General features: G+C 36.5%; 1 long non-coding RNA gene across 9 annotated transcripts in view; it reads right to left on the bottom strand.

Moving 5' to 3' along the window:
- LOC107183195 overlaps positions 1-14,988 on the bottom strand; it is a 35,346-nt gene that overhangs the window by 7,032 nt on the left and 13,326 nt on the right. For 3 of the 9 annotated variants that reach the window (XR_001513978.1, XR_001513977.1, XR_001513979.1), the window contains exons 2-3: positions 12,757-12,966; positions 3,756-3,758 (exon numbers count right to left, since the gene is read on the bottom strand). This is a non-coding gene — a long non-coding RNA (uncharacterized LOC107183195). Of the gene's footprint in view, positions 1-1,610; positions 1,616-1,811; positions 1,816-3,755; positions 3,759-7,746; positions 7,758-10,482; positions 10,487-12,378; positions 12,389-12,679; positions 12,686-12,756; positions 12,967-14,988 lie in introns of those variants that run through there. The other 6 variants (XR_001513985.1, XR_001513983.1, XR_001513981.1 and 3 more) reach the window with 6 other exon arrangements.

The following is a 14,988-nucleotide window of genomic DNA, read 5'->3' as shown; positions in this document are numbered from 1 at the left end:
ATATTTTTATTGATTTCAGAGAGGAAGGGAGAGAGAGAGAGAGATAGAAACATCAATGTTGACAGAGAATCATTGATCAACTGCCTCCTACGCACTCCTCACTGGAGATCGAGCCTGCAACCCAGGCATGTGCCCTGACTGGGAATCAAATATGAATTTCTGGTTCATAGGTCAGCGCTTAACCACTGAGCCATGCTGGCCGGGCTAAAAACATTCTTTAAAAAAGTGTAAAATATATAGTTATTATAGTTATTATAACTATTTATTATGTCTTCACTCTCAGTTGGGATTAGATGATTTCAATAAAGCAAAGCAGAAAATGTCTCAGGAATATCCTTACTCTAGCTATCCTAACAGTTGAAGAGGGGCATAATAAATCATTAGCAGTAACCTGTTAGCAGAGGTGGGGTGAAATTTGTCTTTGCTGCTACATTAAACACCCTTTGGTTAATTGTGATACCATCTGGCATAGGGCACCATTTCTCAATCCATTCTGTAAGATATGAAATTGGTGTAAAGTTAATAGATTTTACAGGTAAAATAGTCATGACATGGTCAAAGAAGTTAGAGACACACTGGAAAAGCTGAGTTGAACAAAAATAAACAGATTTTCTTACAAGATGGATTGAAGTTTTCATTATATTAATTTGAATTATGCACCCCCAGAATGGGAGGGTATGTGCACAGTTCCTCAAAGTAGAAAGTGGAAGGATTGCACAGACTACAGAATGAGAAAAACTTGAGCACAGATGAAGTTTATCTTGTTGCTCTATCAGTTGTTCTCAACCTTTTGGCCCTTTAAATACAGTTCCTCATGTTGTGACCCAACCATAAAGTTATTTTCAATGCTACTTCATAACTGTACTGTTGCTACTTTTATGAATCATAATGTAAATATCTGATATGCAGGATGGTCTTAGGCGGCCCCTGTGAAAGGGTCGTTTGACCGCCAAAGGGGTCATGACCCACAGGTTGAGAACCCCTGCTATGTTCAGGCAGGGAAAATGTTTTTGAACCTTCGTTTCCTCATCTGCTGTACAATGCAGTGGATAACACATAGTCCCACCTGGCCAGTGTGGCGCTGGCTAGTGTGGCTCTGGCTAGTGTGGCTCAGTGGTTGAGCATTGATTCAGGAACCAAGAGGTCATCGGTTCAATTCCTGGTCAGGGCACAGGCCCCGGGTTGTGGGCGATCCTCAGTAGGAGTGTGCAGGAGGCATTTGATCAGATGATTGATGATGTTTCTTTCTATCCCTAACCTTCCTCTCTATCTCAAAATCGATAAGAAAACATTTTAATAAATAAAATTTAAAAATTTTAAAAGACATAGTCCCTAAAGATAGATACCTTAATGCTCAGATCCCATGGCTATAACTTCTTCACTTAAGTTCTTATGCAAGTTACTATAAGCACTTTGTGTTTTGGTGTTTCTTTTTGAAAATTAAGATAACAATAACATCTATTGCCAGATTTTAAAAAATATATATATTTTATAGATTAATTACAGAGAGGAAGGGAGAAGGATAGAGAGTTAAAAACATCGACGAGAGAAACATCGATCAGCTGCCTCCTGCACGCCCCCTACTGGGGATGTGCCTGCAACCAAGGTACCTGCCCTTGACCAGAATCGAACCTGGGACCCTTGAGTCCGCAGGCTGACGCTCTATCCACTGAGCCAAACCGGTCAAGGCCAGATTTTTTAAAAGGATTAAATTGCTTAAAGGTTTCAAAGTCCCTAAAAGAATAAATGTTCACTGATTATGATTTTCTTTTCTTAAATCCCCTTCCATTTAACACCCAGGAACTCAGAACCTCTCTGTAGCCACCTGGTCACCTTGTTATTCCCCATTTTGCTTTTATACTTGAGACTGGATCACAACCTAAATTTTTTACCTCCTCATTCAATTTGCACATTATTTTCTGAATTGTCCACCTTATCTTGTTAGCAATTGGTATTTAGATAAATGGAACCATATTAGTATGTTGTGACTTCTGCATATTTACCCCCTAAATTCACATGCCATTAAAGAGACTTTAAAGAGCAGCAATGATGTAAGAAAATGCAAACCCCACACTTGCCAAAGTAAATGGTACCCTCTGGCAAACTACCAACTGCTTTTTGTGAGGCTAACCTTGTCCTTGGTTGTTTGTCTGGTATTGTCTGATATTATACTTCCTTTTGAGAGTAGACAACTTATATATAACAGACTAGAGGCCCAGTGCATGAAATTTGTGCACCGGTAGGGTCCCTAGCAGCTGCCGGTTGCCAGCTGGGGCATCTTTCCCTTCCCCTGGCCAGCCCTGCCCTCTGGTCAAACTCCTGGACACAATTTGCATGCTATGCTTTTATTATAGAGGATGGTGTAAGAGGAAAAATAATGGAGTGAGTATAGGGCATGTGAGTTCTGCTTTTGCGGCACAACTTTAGGCTTTTAATTCTTACCTTTGTCAAAATGACAAATTAAACTAAGGTTTTTCCTAGCCATGAAATTTAATCCATACCTACATACAGAGTATGGAGTCAAAAGAAATGATTCTATCAATGATAATATAAAATATTTTAGAAATTATTTGAATAAGCTACATGGCAACCATTTTACATCTGAAGTCTAGCATCTGCATTACTTAATCTACGTTTACCCTTGTTATGAGTATCCTCCTTCCAAAGCCAAACATACTTTAGCTCTTATTGTCCTTGACCTCTGTACACCTTTTGACAGTTAGTCATTGACTGCTGCTTGTGTTATTTTCTTCTCCTTTAGTGTGCATGATACTACCTAATTTACTTTTATTCTTCAAGTTATTCCTTCTCAGACCTCCACACTACATTCTCATGTCTTGACTACCTATTCTTTGAAGTTCGAATTTTGGTTATCTTTATGCATGCCACATACTCTCCCAAGGCCACTATTAATACATAAATTTATTAATTCATCATATATTGTCTCAGTGCTCTCTATATTCAAAGTTCCAGGATAGGCACAGGAAGCAGTACTGAAATAAACAGACATAGTCCCTGAACACACTCATACTTACAAAATGTGGGATATTAGTTTAGAATGGAATAAGGAGCTACCGTAAAGTGATTAGAGAGGCTAATGGAGAAATAATGGGTGATGGAATTCATTTTGGGCTTACCTTTTCATTCTTTGTCTTTTGATAAGAGGATCTATTAATAATGTAGTCTAATCTATATTTTTATTTGTGTTAGAGCATTGTTTCCCTGAGGCATTCCATGCCACAAAGTCATGTTTATTTTTATTGTAGATTTTTTTTTCCTTTAACATACACGGTGTCCCCCAGAAATGTATGCACACTTTGAATAATTCTAATGGGTTAAAACTGAAGAGAAAAAAAACATCAATTGACCTATCAAAAATATATATGCTTATACATTTTTTTGAACACCCTATATATAGCGTCCGGGTGGAACTAATATTTGTATACATTGTAAAGTGGGAGTTATAATTTTTCTTATCCATCTGCCTATATATCTATTTAAGTATATCCTTACGTAGCACCATTTATAGAAAATACTATTTCTTTCAGTGCCAATTTGTCAAATTCGAGAGTCCTTTTCTGTGTGGTTCTAGTTCTGAACTATCAAGTTTCATTGGCCTATTTGTCTTTCCTTGCACCAATACATAGTGCCTTAATCACTATATTTTTATAACAATTCTTATTTATGTTGAATGTGCCTACTTTGTTCTTGACTATTTTTTTACCTTTTGTCTATCTGTTGATTTTAGAATAAACCTGCTCATTTCCACAGAAGTACTTGTTAGTATTTTGTTGAAATAACATTAAATCTATACATCAATTTGGAAAGTCTTATAAATCATGGGCATGGTGTTTCCCTCCCTTTATTAAGTGATCTTTAATTTCAGTAGCATTTTATAGTTTGCTGGTTCAGGGCTTTTGCACATCTTTCGTCAGATCTATTCTTTAGTGTTTTATGTTTTCTGATATTATTACAAATGGTTTTATTTTTAAAGTTTTATAGTCTAAGATTTTGTTGGTGATATAGAGAAATGTAATTATTATTTAAATTTATTTTATACCTAGAAAGCTTAATGAGCTTCCTAATTCTAGTAATATAAGTAAAATCTTGGACAAAACACCTATGATTAGATGACAAGTATGACTTAGCAAAAACATAGCTTTTGTGGGCCCTCTTCAACCCAGTGAGTAAATAGTGTACCAGGTTACCTAAAAAGCAAAATGAAAAATCTAAACAAAAATTACAGTAAATGCCTACTCTATTATGTCAAGGACAAACACTTTTCTAAAAAAACTCTACAAAGTTAGTATTAATGTTGACATTCAACAAAGAGTAATAATCTAAAAGAATCATTCATTATTTATAACCCTATATTTATTTGCCCTGAAAATGGCACATTCTTTGTCTTGTATAATCTTAGAGATAATCTTTAGGTTGACACCAATTCAGAAAGATTCCATCCCAAACAAAACATTTGTCATTGCCCCTGAGAAGGAATCAAGTAGAAGTATAATGGGAAGCCTACGTGTTAAAATCTGCAAAGTCTATCTTACTGATATCCTAGCCACCTTAACTCAAAGAAATTGTATTTTTTTCCAAAACCTTGACACTCAATTCCTGCAATATCCAGGAATTTCAAGAATTCAAGAGTCCATATTTTATTTATTTTTGTAAAGTATCTAATTATATTAAACTGCACTAAATGTTTGCATTCTTTCAAGGATAGTGAGAAGAGATTAAAAAGAGGAACAGAAGCAGCAATCCAAACAAAACTTATAATTGCAACAAAAATAACAATAATAAAGCTTTAAAAGAAGATATTAAACCCAATAATAAAATATTTAGTGGTTAATTGGCCAAAACTATTGGACAAATTCATTCTATAATCTTTATCTACACGTCAACAAATCTGTCATTAAATACCTAATAAATACCATTTTTAATTGTTAAAAAATTGGAAATAAATGAATATAGAAGTTTATCTAAAACAAGATAACATATATTTGATATATAATCTCCCATACATTATTTTTTAAAGTTTTTCCTCCTTCATTCTGTGTTTTCTTTTAAATATGTTTTTATTGATTTTTAGAAAGAAAGGAAGAGAGTCTGTCATTAAATACCTAATAAATACCATTTTTAATTGTTAAAAAATTGGAAATAAATGAATATAGAAGTTTATCTAAAACAAGATAACATATATTTGATATATAATCTCCCATACATTATTTTTTAAAGTTTTTCCTCCTTCATTCTGTGTTTTCTTTTAAATATGTTTTTATTGATTTTTAGAAAGAAAGGAAGGGAGAGAGATAATGAAATAGAAACATGGATGAGATAGTGATTGGCTACCTCCTGAACGCCCCCTACTGGGGATCAAGCCCACAACCCTGGCATGTGCCCTGACTGAGAATCAAACCAGAGACCTCCTGATTCCTGGATCAACACTCGACCACACTGACAGGGCCATTCTGTGTTTTGTTTTGTTTTTTAAATGTTTTCTGTTTCTTTGATTTTTACTATGAGAAAGGATATAAATTTCTATTTAATTTTCATTAAACCCAAACAACCACATAAGGCTATTTAAATAATAATAGTATTGAATAGTTCAAGACCAGATCATTCCAATGTGCCTTCAAACAAACTATAGAAGCCTTATGCAATATTATCTCTAAAAAATATATTTTTTAATGTGTAGAAATGTGTCCAGGCTGCTGGCTTCCTCTCTAATGTTAGGTTTCTTCAATGTTATTTTCTTCTCTAAGGCATTATTCATTAATGCAAGACAATGAATTATGTATATACTTTTACAGCTGCTTAAATGAAAGAAGAAGCTATTTAAAACATGTGACCCTGATTTCTGAAATAGTTTCTAACCTTTACATTTTGAGAACAAGCTAAGAGATAGCATTTGCAAAGATTTCTCAGGATGTTTTTATTTTTATTTTTTTTCAATCTTTAATTTATTTATTAAGGTATTACATATTTGGCTTCATTCTCCCCATAACCCCTCCCCCCCCAACTCATGCCTCAGGATGTTTTTAACATTAACTCTTTAAAGTATGGTCTGTATATTAGTTAATAAAAAGTGATAACTTTTCTCCTTTTTGCAACAAAGAAAAATTGGTTGTACTTATAGATAACTCAAACATCAGGTATCAAGTCTGATCTCACCTGTCAAAAACAAATAATTGTCAAACTGAATTAAGTAGCACTTCATAGAGTCTCTTTCTCTCATCCTGGCCAGTGTGACATCGTGGGGTAGAACCAGCCACCGTGGCTTCCCCACTCACATGCCGCTGGGCTAATAGTAAGACTCAGTTGTTGCAGCCATGAGGCTAAAGAGGTGAGAAATACCATTTAATTCTCTACTCCTGAATTAGCTTTTTACCATGCATCTTATTACTCCTCAAACTACCCACTCCAACACAGCCCACAGAGTCAGAAGAAAACTGGTGTGGAGGAGGGAGAGAATTGAAGTGCTCAAATGACCGATGCTGATGGCCAGTCTCGTGGACAGTTGAGCTTTCTCCAGTTCACCCGGCAGTTGGCGTTTGGAAGATAATGCGCACATAGTTGCTCATTACACAGACTATGAAGTGAGACAGGAGTGGTCTCCGTTGGCTTGGATATTTACCGTATTTACCAGACAATGAATCACATTGGGTAAGTTATTTAACCATTGTGTGTCCAGGATTCCCCATCTATCTAATGAGATTTTAATAGCTGCTCAGAGGATGGTTATTAGGGAAAATTAAATAATGCCCATGAATTTGCTACCCAGTTCCTGGCATAGAGTCTCCAAATGACAGCTACTGCAATTTTTTAAAAGGACAAAATTAATATGTATAGGTGCAATTCAATAATAATCTTAGGAAGTGCCTATCATCTAGTTTCCTGTTTAACTCCCTGTGTTCAAATCTGCTTTTTATTGAAATTGTAAGTCATTTTTAAATACAAATTACTTTTATTGCACTCTTGGTTTAAATGACTGAATACTTACTGAAGGAACACCCCAATCTTAATATCTCTACAACTGCACTCATTCCTTTTCCTTAAATGCCACCACACTTCCAGGATTTCCCTTATTGATGAAGTACTGACACTCATTTGTTATTAGACTCATCTTTCAGTTCTTTTCTCAAAATCAGCATCCAAGTCATGTAAATTCTACCACATTGAAATGTCTTAAGTTAAATATCGTCTCTCTATTTCCATAGTTACTGCCTTATTACAGATTCTTAATATCCCTTATTAATGTCATTCTCATAGTCTCCTGGGAGACTGCCTCCATGGATGACCTCTCCAAAGCACCCAAAGTGACCTTTACATACTGCAGTCTGAGCATGCCAACCTTGGAGGTTGGTAGTCATTTCCACTGTTTCTACTAATCAAACTCCTAATCACAGCACATACTAGTAAAGTCGTTCATATTATTGGCTCTGCCATTTCTTTCCAGACTCATCTCTTACTATGCTTTATATTCCAGCTTTACAAAACTACCTAGAGATCCCCCAACCTCCCATGTTACTAGTACTTTTGGATACCAAAAAAAATCTAGAGTCAGAAATGGAAGGAGATGCTTGTGATAAAAGTATGAATAGCTCACCCTGGCTGTTGGTTGGGGTATACACCAAAAGGTGGCATGTTCTATTCCAGTCAGGGCATATACCCAGGTAGTAGGTACAATCCTTGGTTGGGTCCCATGTGGAAGGCAACCGGTGGTCAATATTTCTCTTTCTCTCTCTCCCCTCTTCCTCTATTTAAAATCCATTTTAAAAAGTATGAATAGCTCATACATTCTCATATGGGCTAATATCTACAACTAAGGCCATCAGGAGTGGAAATCTGAATTAGAAAGTTTTTATTAAATTGTTAAATTAATGCATGGGCTCCAATTTTTGCCTCCCTAAGTCTGCTTCATTATTTTTAATTTATTGACATGGTTTCTCTGCTCAGTTCATCTTTTACATGGAACAGCCTGCCCACAATCCAGAGCTCTGTACAAAAGTTCTCTCTGTTCCAAAGCCCATCACCAACTGATTATTGTGCGATGTGTCATTGGGTTAAAACTCTAGCTGAACTCCTCACTACTTGGAGAAAACCTTAAATCAGTGGGCAGATCATGTATTGTTTCTTTAAGCTTTGTCTTCTACTCACTGACCAGTGTCTTCTTCTATAGGAAAACAAAAACAAAACAAACTGAGCACTATTTCCCTGGGAGAAGCTGTAGCAGTTTAAGCTACACGTGGTAGATGAGTGTGGAAGACACACTGGCTAACGTATCCAAACATACTCAAAGACTCTGTGCTTCCCTGGAATGCACTTTTATCCCCCATCTACTGGTGATAACTACTCACCTTTCAAAATTATAAGCTTCCTGAGGACAGGTATTGTGTCTTACCAGGCAATCTATAAATAGTTGTTGAGTTAATGAACACACATACTCCCGTCTCCTCCCTATCAGGTCTTTCCTGTTTCTTGACAAAATGGCCTGTTTATTCCTTACACCCAATTATAATACCCTCGGTGTATACCTTTATTAGAAACTAAAATACTGCTGTATTCATTTGATTCTATCACTTTACTAAACGCCCTGATTTGTTAATTTCTAACAAAATTCTCAGCCCTATGCGAATGCTGAAAAAAAGTCTTTTGAATGAATAACTGAATAAACATGGGCAACGTTTACAAGCACCTCACACTCCTAATGTCCTTTTTCATTGACTATTCCTTTTGATAACAGCAAGGTTATGTGGTTCAATAGGAAGCAGAAATAAGTAACATTGCACAAACCTCGTCACTGTGCAGGACATGCCTTACACCTACAAATAAAAGCATTTTCAGCCCATCGCTGCTCCTAATTTTGTTAGCTTTTCATCAGAAAAACTGGTCTTCAGCACATTTCATTCATTGAAGCACATTCTGAGGAATTTGTTAAAGGTCCTGGTTTAGAGCTTTGACTGATTTGCCCCAAGGACACAATTATAAAACAAGTCTCTGCGGAATATACTAATTGGTTTTGTTTTAATACCCTTTTATAACAGCATACATAATCCTTTTGTTCATATCCCATCTAAAGGGCATGTCATATGCCAAAAATAGTTAGATGTATTGTTCTTTCATTTTCTTAATGAACTCTACCATACTTTGTCTCTTCCCGTAAATTGTAAGTGGGTCACAGTTTAGAGATTAATTCTAAAAGAAAGAAACTTTCTAAGCATGGAAATTGTAAGTATTAACTGCAGTGTATTACCATCTGTCAGTGTTACTGCCCATCAGGCATTTTTTCCCCTAATTATTTGTTCTATAGCCAATGAAAAGTTGAGTTTTTGAACTTTTAATAGTGTTGGATTCTTTGTATACGTATCAACTTGTTTCCAAAGCTAATTAATTTTCTTCTATAAATATTTGAATATTTTAAAATAAACTTTATAGAATAATGTAGAAAGTGAAATTCCCTAAATTTATTTTCCCTGGAAATAACCCTATGGAACACTACAATTTTTTTAAATAATGTTTTAAATATTATTTGGGGTTGCATAACATCTTTATACTTGACTAATGTTAAGGTTGTCTCAAAGTTTTATAAAAATTGGGTTGAGTAAGCCAAAAGAAGTATTTTTTAATGTATCTAAATAGTCATTTCTAATTTGCCTGTGTTGATGCAGGGTCTTCTTAAATGTCGAATATAGACGAGTTCTTTTCAATAACCTCAACTAATTACAGTGGCAGCTCTCTAATTTGTATGTATTTTGTCTTTTCTATACTTATATGACAGTGAAGTGGCTAATTATTCTCCAAAATAGTCAATTACGTCCACAGTTAATTAACTGCACAAATTACCTACAGAACTTTTCTGTGTAATAGAAAGTTTCAGGTAGCACAAGTGAAATTTGCTTCAACTTTTGAAGTGTGTGGGTGTATTACATGCAGTAAACATACACTATTACTTACGGTAGGTGGACTCTATTTCTATTATCCACTGGAACCCATGGAAAAGGTAGAAATCATTGGGGAACAATTTGCTGTAACTTTTTTTTTTGCAATGATAGTCACATTCATCACATTCTGCCTTTGAAAATGATGTACACATATAAGCACAAGTACAAAACTCAGGGTGAAAAGAAAGAATAGCCTGGAACACGCAGTAAAAGCAGAATTCAGCTGCTCTTTTTATCTCCTCAAGGGAATCCCGCAGGAAATGAGTGTAGTTGAAGCAGGCCTCCAGCAAACCCCCACATGTAAGCAGCCACTCCCAAAGCTGGATTCCCTGGCTTTCCGTCTGTGGCCCCCTAAATCTGGGTCACATAAACACCCCCAAAGAGTCAGCTTTCCGTCACTAACTACATGCCACAGGAAAAACCCTGCCTCAATCTTGTCTAATTTGTTGAGGTTTGTATGAAAGAGAAATCTTCAGGAGAGATAATTAAGGTCACAGGAAAGATAGGTAACAACATAGAAGGAGACAATTTATCTCACCTTTCTATACAGAATATTCATCTCAATGAGTAGACAAATCTGTTTCTGACTAAAATGATAGAGATAAGAAAGATAGTAATAGAGTAAGAGAGAGGAATGAGGTGGAAGAATCTAAAGATAAAATTGTGTTATCAGTAAATGTCTTTAGAGAAGAGACTGCCCTCTCACAGCACCCAACACCCAACTACCCGTTGGTTTATGGAATTCAGGGAAAAGTTTTTTGGGGAAAATTGGTGGGGGAAGCGGGGGCCGGGGGACGGGGGGAATGGCAAGATACTTGAATCTTACTTTAAATGAGTAATTTTTAGGAAAATTTTTATGGTTTTTTAATATATGTCATTCAAAAAATAGTAATGAATAATAAATGGTTCTTGGAAGGATACAGGTTCAATTAATTTATGCTGTAGATTAAAGGTGTTTAGAGTATTAAGAACAAGAAGATATACTAATAGCACTTGAGAAAATATTCTCTGTCATTAGACATTTGGAAAATGCAAGTGAAAACCACATTAGGATGGCTATAAGAAAAATTTTTAAAGAAAACAGAAAATGTTGGTGAGGATGTGGTGAAATTAGAATTTCCAGAAATGGCTGGTAGAAATGTAAAATGGTCATCTGCTGTGGAAAATAGTTTGATGGTTCCTTAATAAGTTAAACATAGAGTTACCACAGCGGTTCTCAACCTTGGTTGCACATTAGAATCACCTGGGAATCTTTTTAAAATCCTGATTTCTGGGCTTCACCCTCTGGAAATTCTATTTCTTTGTTACTAATGTAGTGGCTCCACCCCATAACAAAGAAACAGAATTTCCAGAGGATGAGGTCCAGAAATCAGGATTTTAAAAAGATTTCCAGGTGATTCTAATGTGCAGCCAAGGTTGAGAACCACCGAGTTACCATATGATCCAGCACATCCACACCTAGATATACACCCAAAAGAACTGAAAACAGATGCTTAATATTTGTCCCCAAATGTTCACAATAACACTATGCAGAATAGTAAAAAACTGGAAACAACCCAAAATGTCCATCAAATGATAAATAGATAACCAAAATATTATATAGTCAAACACTGAATATTATTCAGTCAAAAAAGAATGAAGTAGTGATATATATGCTGCCACATGAATGAACCTTAAAAACATTATATTATTAGGTGAAATAAGGTGAACAATAACACAATTCCATGTATATGAAATACCTAGAATAGATAAATCCATAGCGATAAAAAGCAGATTAGTGGTTTCCAGGGCTTGGGTGGAAGGACAAAAATAGAAAGTAACTATTTAATGGATCTGGGATTGACTTGGGAAGATGAAATATTATGAAATGAGATAGAGGTACTGATTGTACGACATTGTAAATTTACTATATGCCACTAAATTGCACACTTTAAAATGGCTAAAGTGGGAGGGAGGAGAGGCCTAGAGCCTAATCCATTCCACTCCCATCTTCCCTGCGCCCCCCCCCCCGCCAAAAAAAATAATAAAAAATAAAATGGCTAAAGTGGTAAATTTTATTTGTACTATACTACAATAAAATAAAGTGTCAGAAAAAAATGGAATTGAGGAAAACAGTTACCTTCAAAGGAAAGTAAATATCACTCCAAAATAAAATCTCATTTTTCCTTTGCAAACTATAGCGCTTGCTAACAACATTCCATCTTGTATGGCTACCTATGCTTCTCTGCATGAAGCCTCATCAATGCTTCACTTCTCATAGTGCCACTAATACCCCCAAATCTAGTGCTGGAGTTAGCATAAGGCAGGTTAGTTCTGTGCTTGGCAGAGTGCATTCTTTTCCATATTTGTCATTGATATCTCCAGATATAAAAGCCTAAGCGACCATTTGACCATTCAACCAGTAACTATGATGTGCACTGACCACCAGGGGGCAGACGCTCTGACTGGTAGGTTAGCTTGCTGCTGGGGTCCGGCCAATCGGGACTTGGCAAGATGGGCCAGACATGCCCTGGAGCCCTCCCACAGTCTCCCCAAGCCCCAATCATGCACCAGTGCGAGGGTCCCCAAGGGTGCACAAATCGTGCACCAGCCTCTAGTATGTTAAAAGAGGGATGTTTTAAATACCTATTTTCATTTTAATTTATTCATTTAGAAAAAATAGGTGCTTTGAACTATTGAAAATTACCATCCCTTTAGGCTACTTTTAACAGAGGATTCAAAAGGATACTTTCCACCGTTCTCTATTCATGACTCCTATTCACCCTATTGCAGAATCTAATTGTTATAAGATTTATTTACTTTTTTTAGAGACAGGGTCTCGCTATGTTGCCCAGGCTGGAGTGCAGTGGCTCTTCACAGGCGCGATCCCACTACTGATCAGCACGGGAGCTTTGACCTGCTTCGTCTCCAACCTGGGCCGGTTCACCCCTCCTTAGGAAACCTGGTGGCCCCCCACTCCCGGGAGGCCACCATATTGATGCCGAACTTAGTGTGGACACCCGATCAGCATAGCGCACTACAGCTTCAGCCTCCCGAGTAGCTGGGACTACAGGTGCGCGCCCAGCTGTTATAAGATTTTTAATCATCATTTTGTGCCTTATACCATGATCTCATTAGCCCCTGAGATGTTCAATCATCGTCTGAAAGAATGAGATATACACATCACACCCATTGTAAAATTTATACTCAAGAAAATCAAACAAACTCATTGATATTTATAGATACACTGGCCATTTAAATAAATTAGTTTGTACTGGACAACATGTCATCTAAACCAAAGTGACTTGCAGCCCCAACCTGCCATACGCTTGTATTTAAGGCTTGAGGTAAATTACTGTTTGTAGGAGAAGGAGATGCATCACATCACCAGTACTCTAGTGAAAGCCAAACCAAATGCAAAGCTCTCACCATCTGGATGCCTATTTGAATTTTCACATAGCAGATTAAAGCTTAACCAATTGTTGATGTTCATGCAAAAGGAATAGAGTGGAAGGCAAAAATATTTCCCTGCTGCTTTACAAAACCTACCATCTATCTTTCCAAAACATACACTTCACATAAATTTATGTAGGAAAGAACAGTATTTACAATCTGACCTCCAAGTGAATGTCATAAGCTACAATAAAGGAAATGATTATCTAAACTCTACAATACAAAAATGTACAAAGTAGAGTAAGGAATTAGCCAAAGAACATATATGTATAACCCCTGGACACAGACAACAGTGTGCTAGAGGGAAGGGCAATTGGGGGTTGGGTGGAGGAGGGAAAAGGGAATGGGATGAAGACACCTGCAATAGTGTCAATAATAAAAATAAAGAAAAAAACCCACAAAAATCAAGGTCTGAAAGATTAGTTAACTGTAGCCAGAAAGGTTTGAGAAAGTGGGATTAGTCTTTGGCTGTAAGGTATGGATAAGGATGGACAGGAGAAAAGGAAAAGGGCCAACTTGTCAAGTGAGTCAGGTACATATCAAAAAAACATGTCACTCATATGTAGAATCTAAAGAACAAAACAGATCCAGAGACATAGAAGCATGGAATAGAATGTTGAATCTCAGAGCGAGAAGGAGGTTGCAGGGGTGGAGGGGGAAGAATTAACTAAAGAACTTGCAAGCATATATGCAAAACCCATGGACACAGACAATAATATGAATAATATGGTGAAGGCCTGGGGCAGGAGGCTGGTGCAGGCTAGAAGGGGTCAATGGGGAAAAGTGGGGAGTGGGGGAGAAACACCTATAATACTTTCAACAATAAAGATAAATTTCTAAAAACTAGATGTCAGAATGAAGATAGTGAGTCATGTTTAACTGAAATTGGGAGGCCATGTTGACATGTAATAGATGATATTGAACTAGGAAATGCAAGATGGAGCCAGAGTAAAAACTTCCTTAGATGCCCAGAAAGAGTTTGAATTTATACAAAGGAAAGTGGAGAAATCATGATTTTTTTGTAGCCTGGCTGCTGAACTTGTTAGACTAGGAATATGACTTGGTCTTAATATGCAGTATAAAGAGGGAGAATTCTAGAATCAAGGAAGCCATACACATATTGCTAGAATCAGTTAACTATGCAATGATGAAAATCAAAAATGAGGCAGGATACAGAGGAAAAGAATGTACAGATTCAAGAGCCATATCAAACAATAAGAGAAGAGGGGAAGAGAAGAATCAGAGAGGCAGCAGAGGTGTCTAGTCCATGTTCTTCTGATAGGAGTAAATGAATGAGGACATCATTGGGGTTCATTTTGTCAGTGTTAGGCTGGAGGCAATATTAGGTAATCTAAGTCAATGACATATCAGGAAAAATACTACCTTCCCAACCCACCTCAAATATTGCCAAGGTAAAACAAGATAATATGTATGGGAGTATTTTTGCAAGATATGTATAGCTTATGTGTAACTATAAACAGAGTTTACATGTAAAAGATTGCTACCATTATATAACCTGGTTATTAATAACATGAAAGGAGCAAAGGGAAGACTAGATAATATAGGTGTGCCATTTGTACAGCTTTGCCAGAAAGCTGCAGTTCCCCCACAG

The sequence above is a fragment of the Myotis davidii genome, unplaced genomic scaffold, assembly GCF_000327345.1.
Source record: "Myotis davidii unplaced genomic scaffold, ASM32734v1 scaffold159, whole genome shotgun sequence".
Taxonomy (NCBI): Eukaryota; Metazoa; Chordata; class Mammalia; order Chiroptera; family Vespertilionidae; genus Myotis; species Myotis davidii.
Note: the sequence above shows the minus strand (reverse complement) of the source record. Positions and strands in the feature narration are given on the sequence as shown.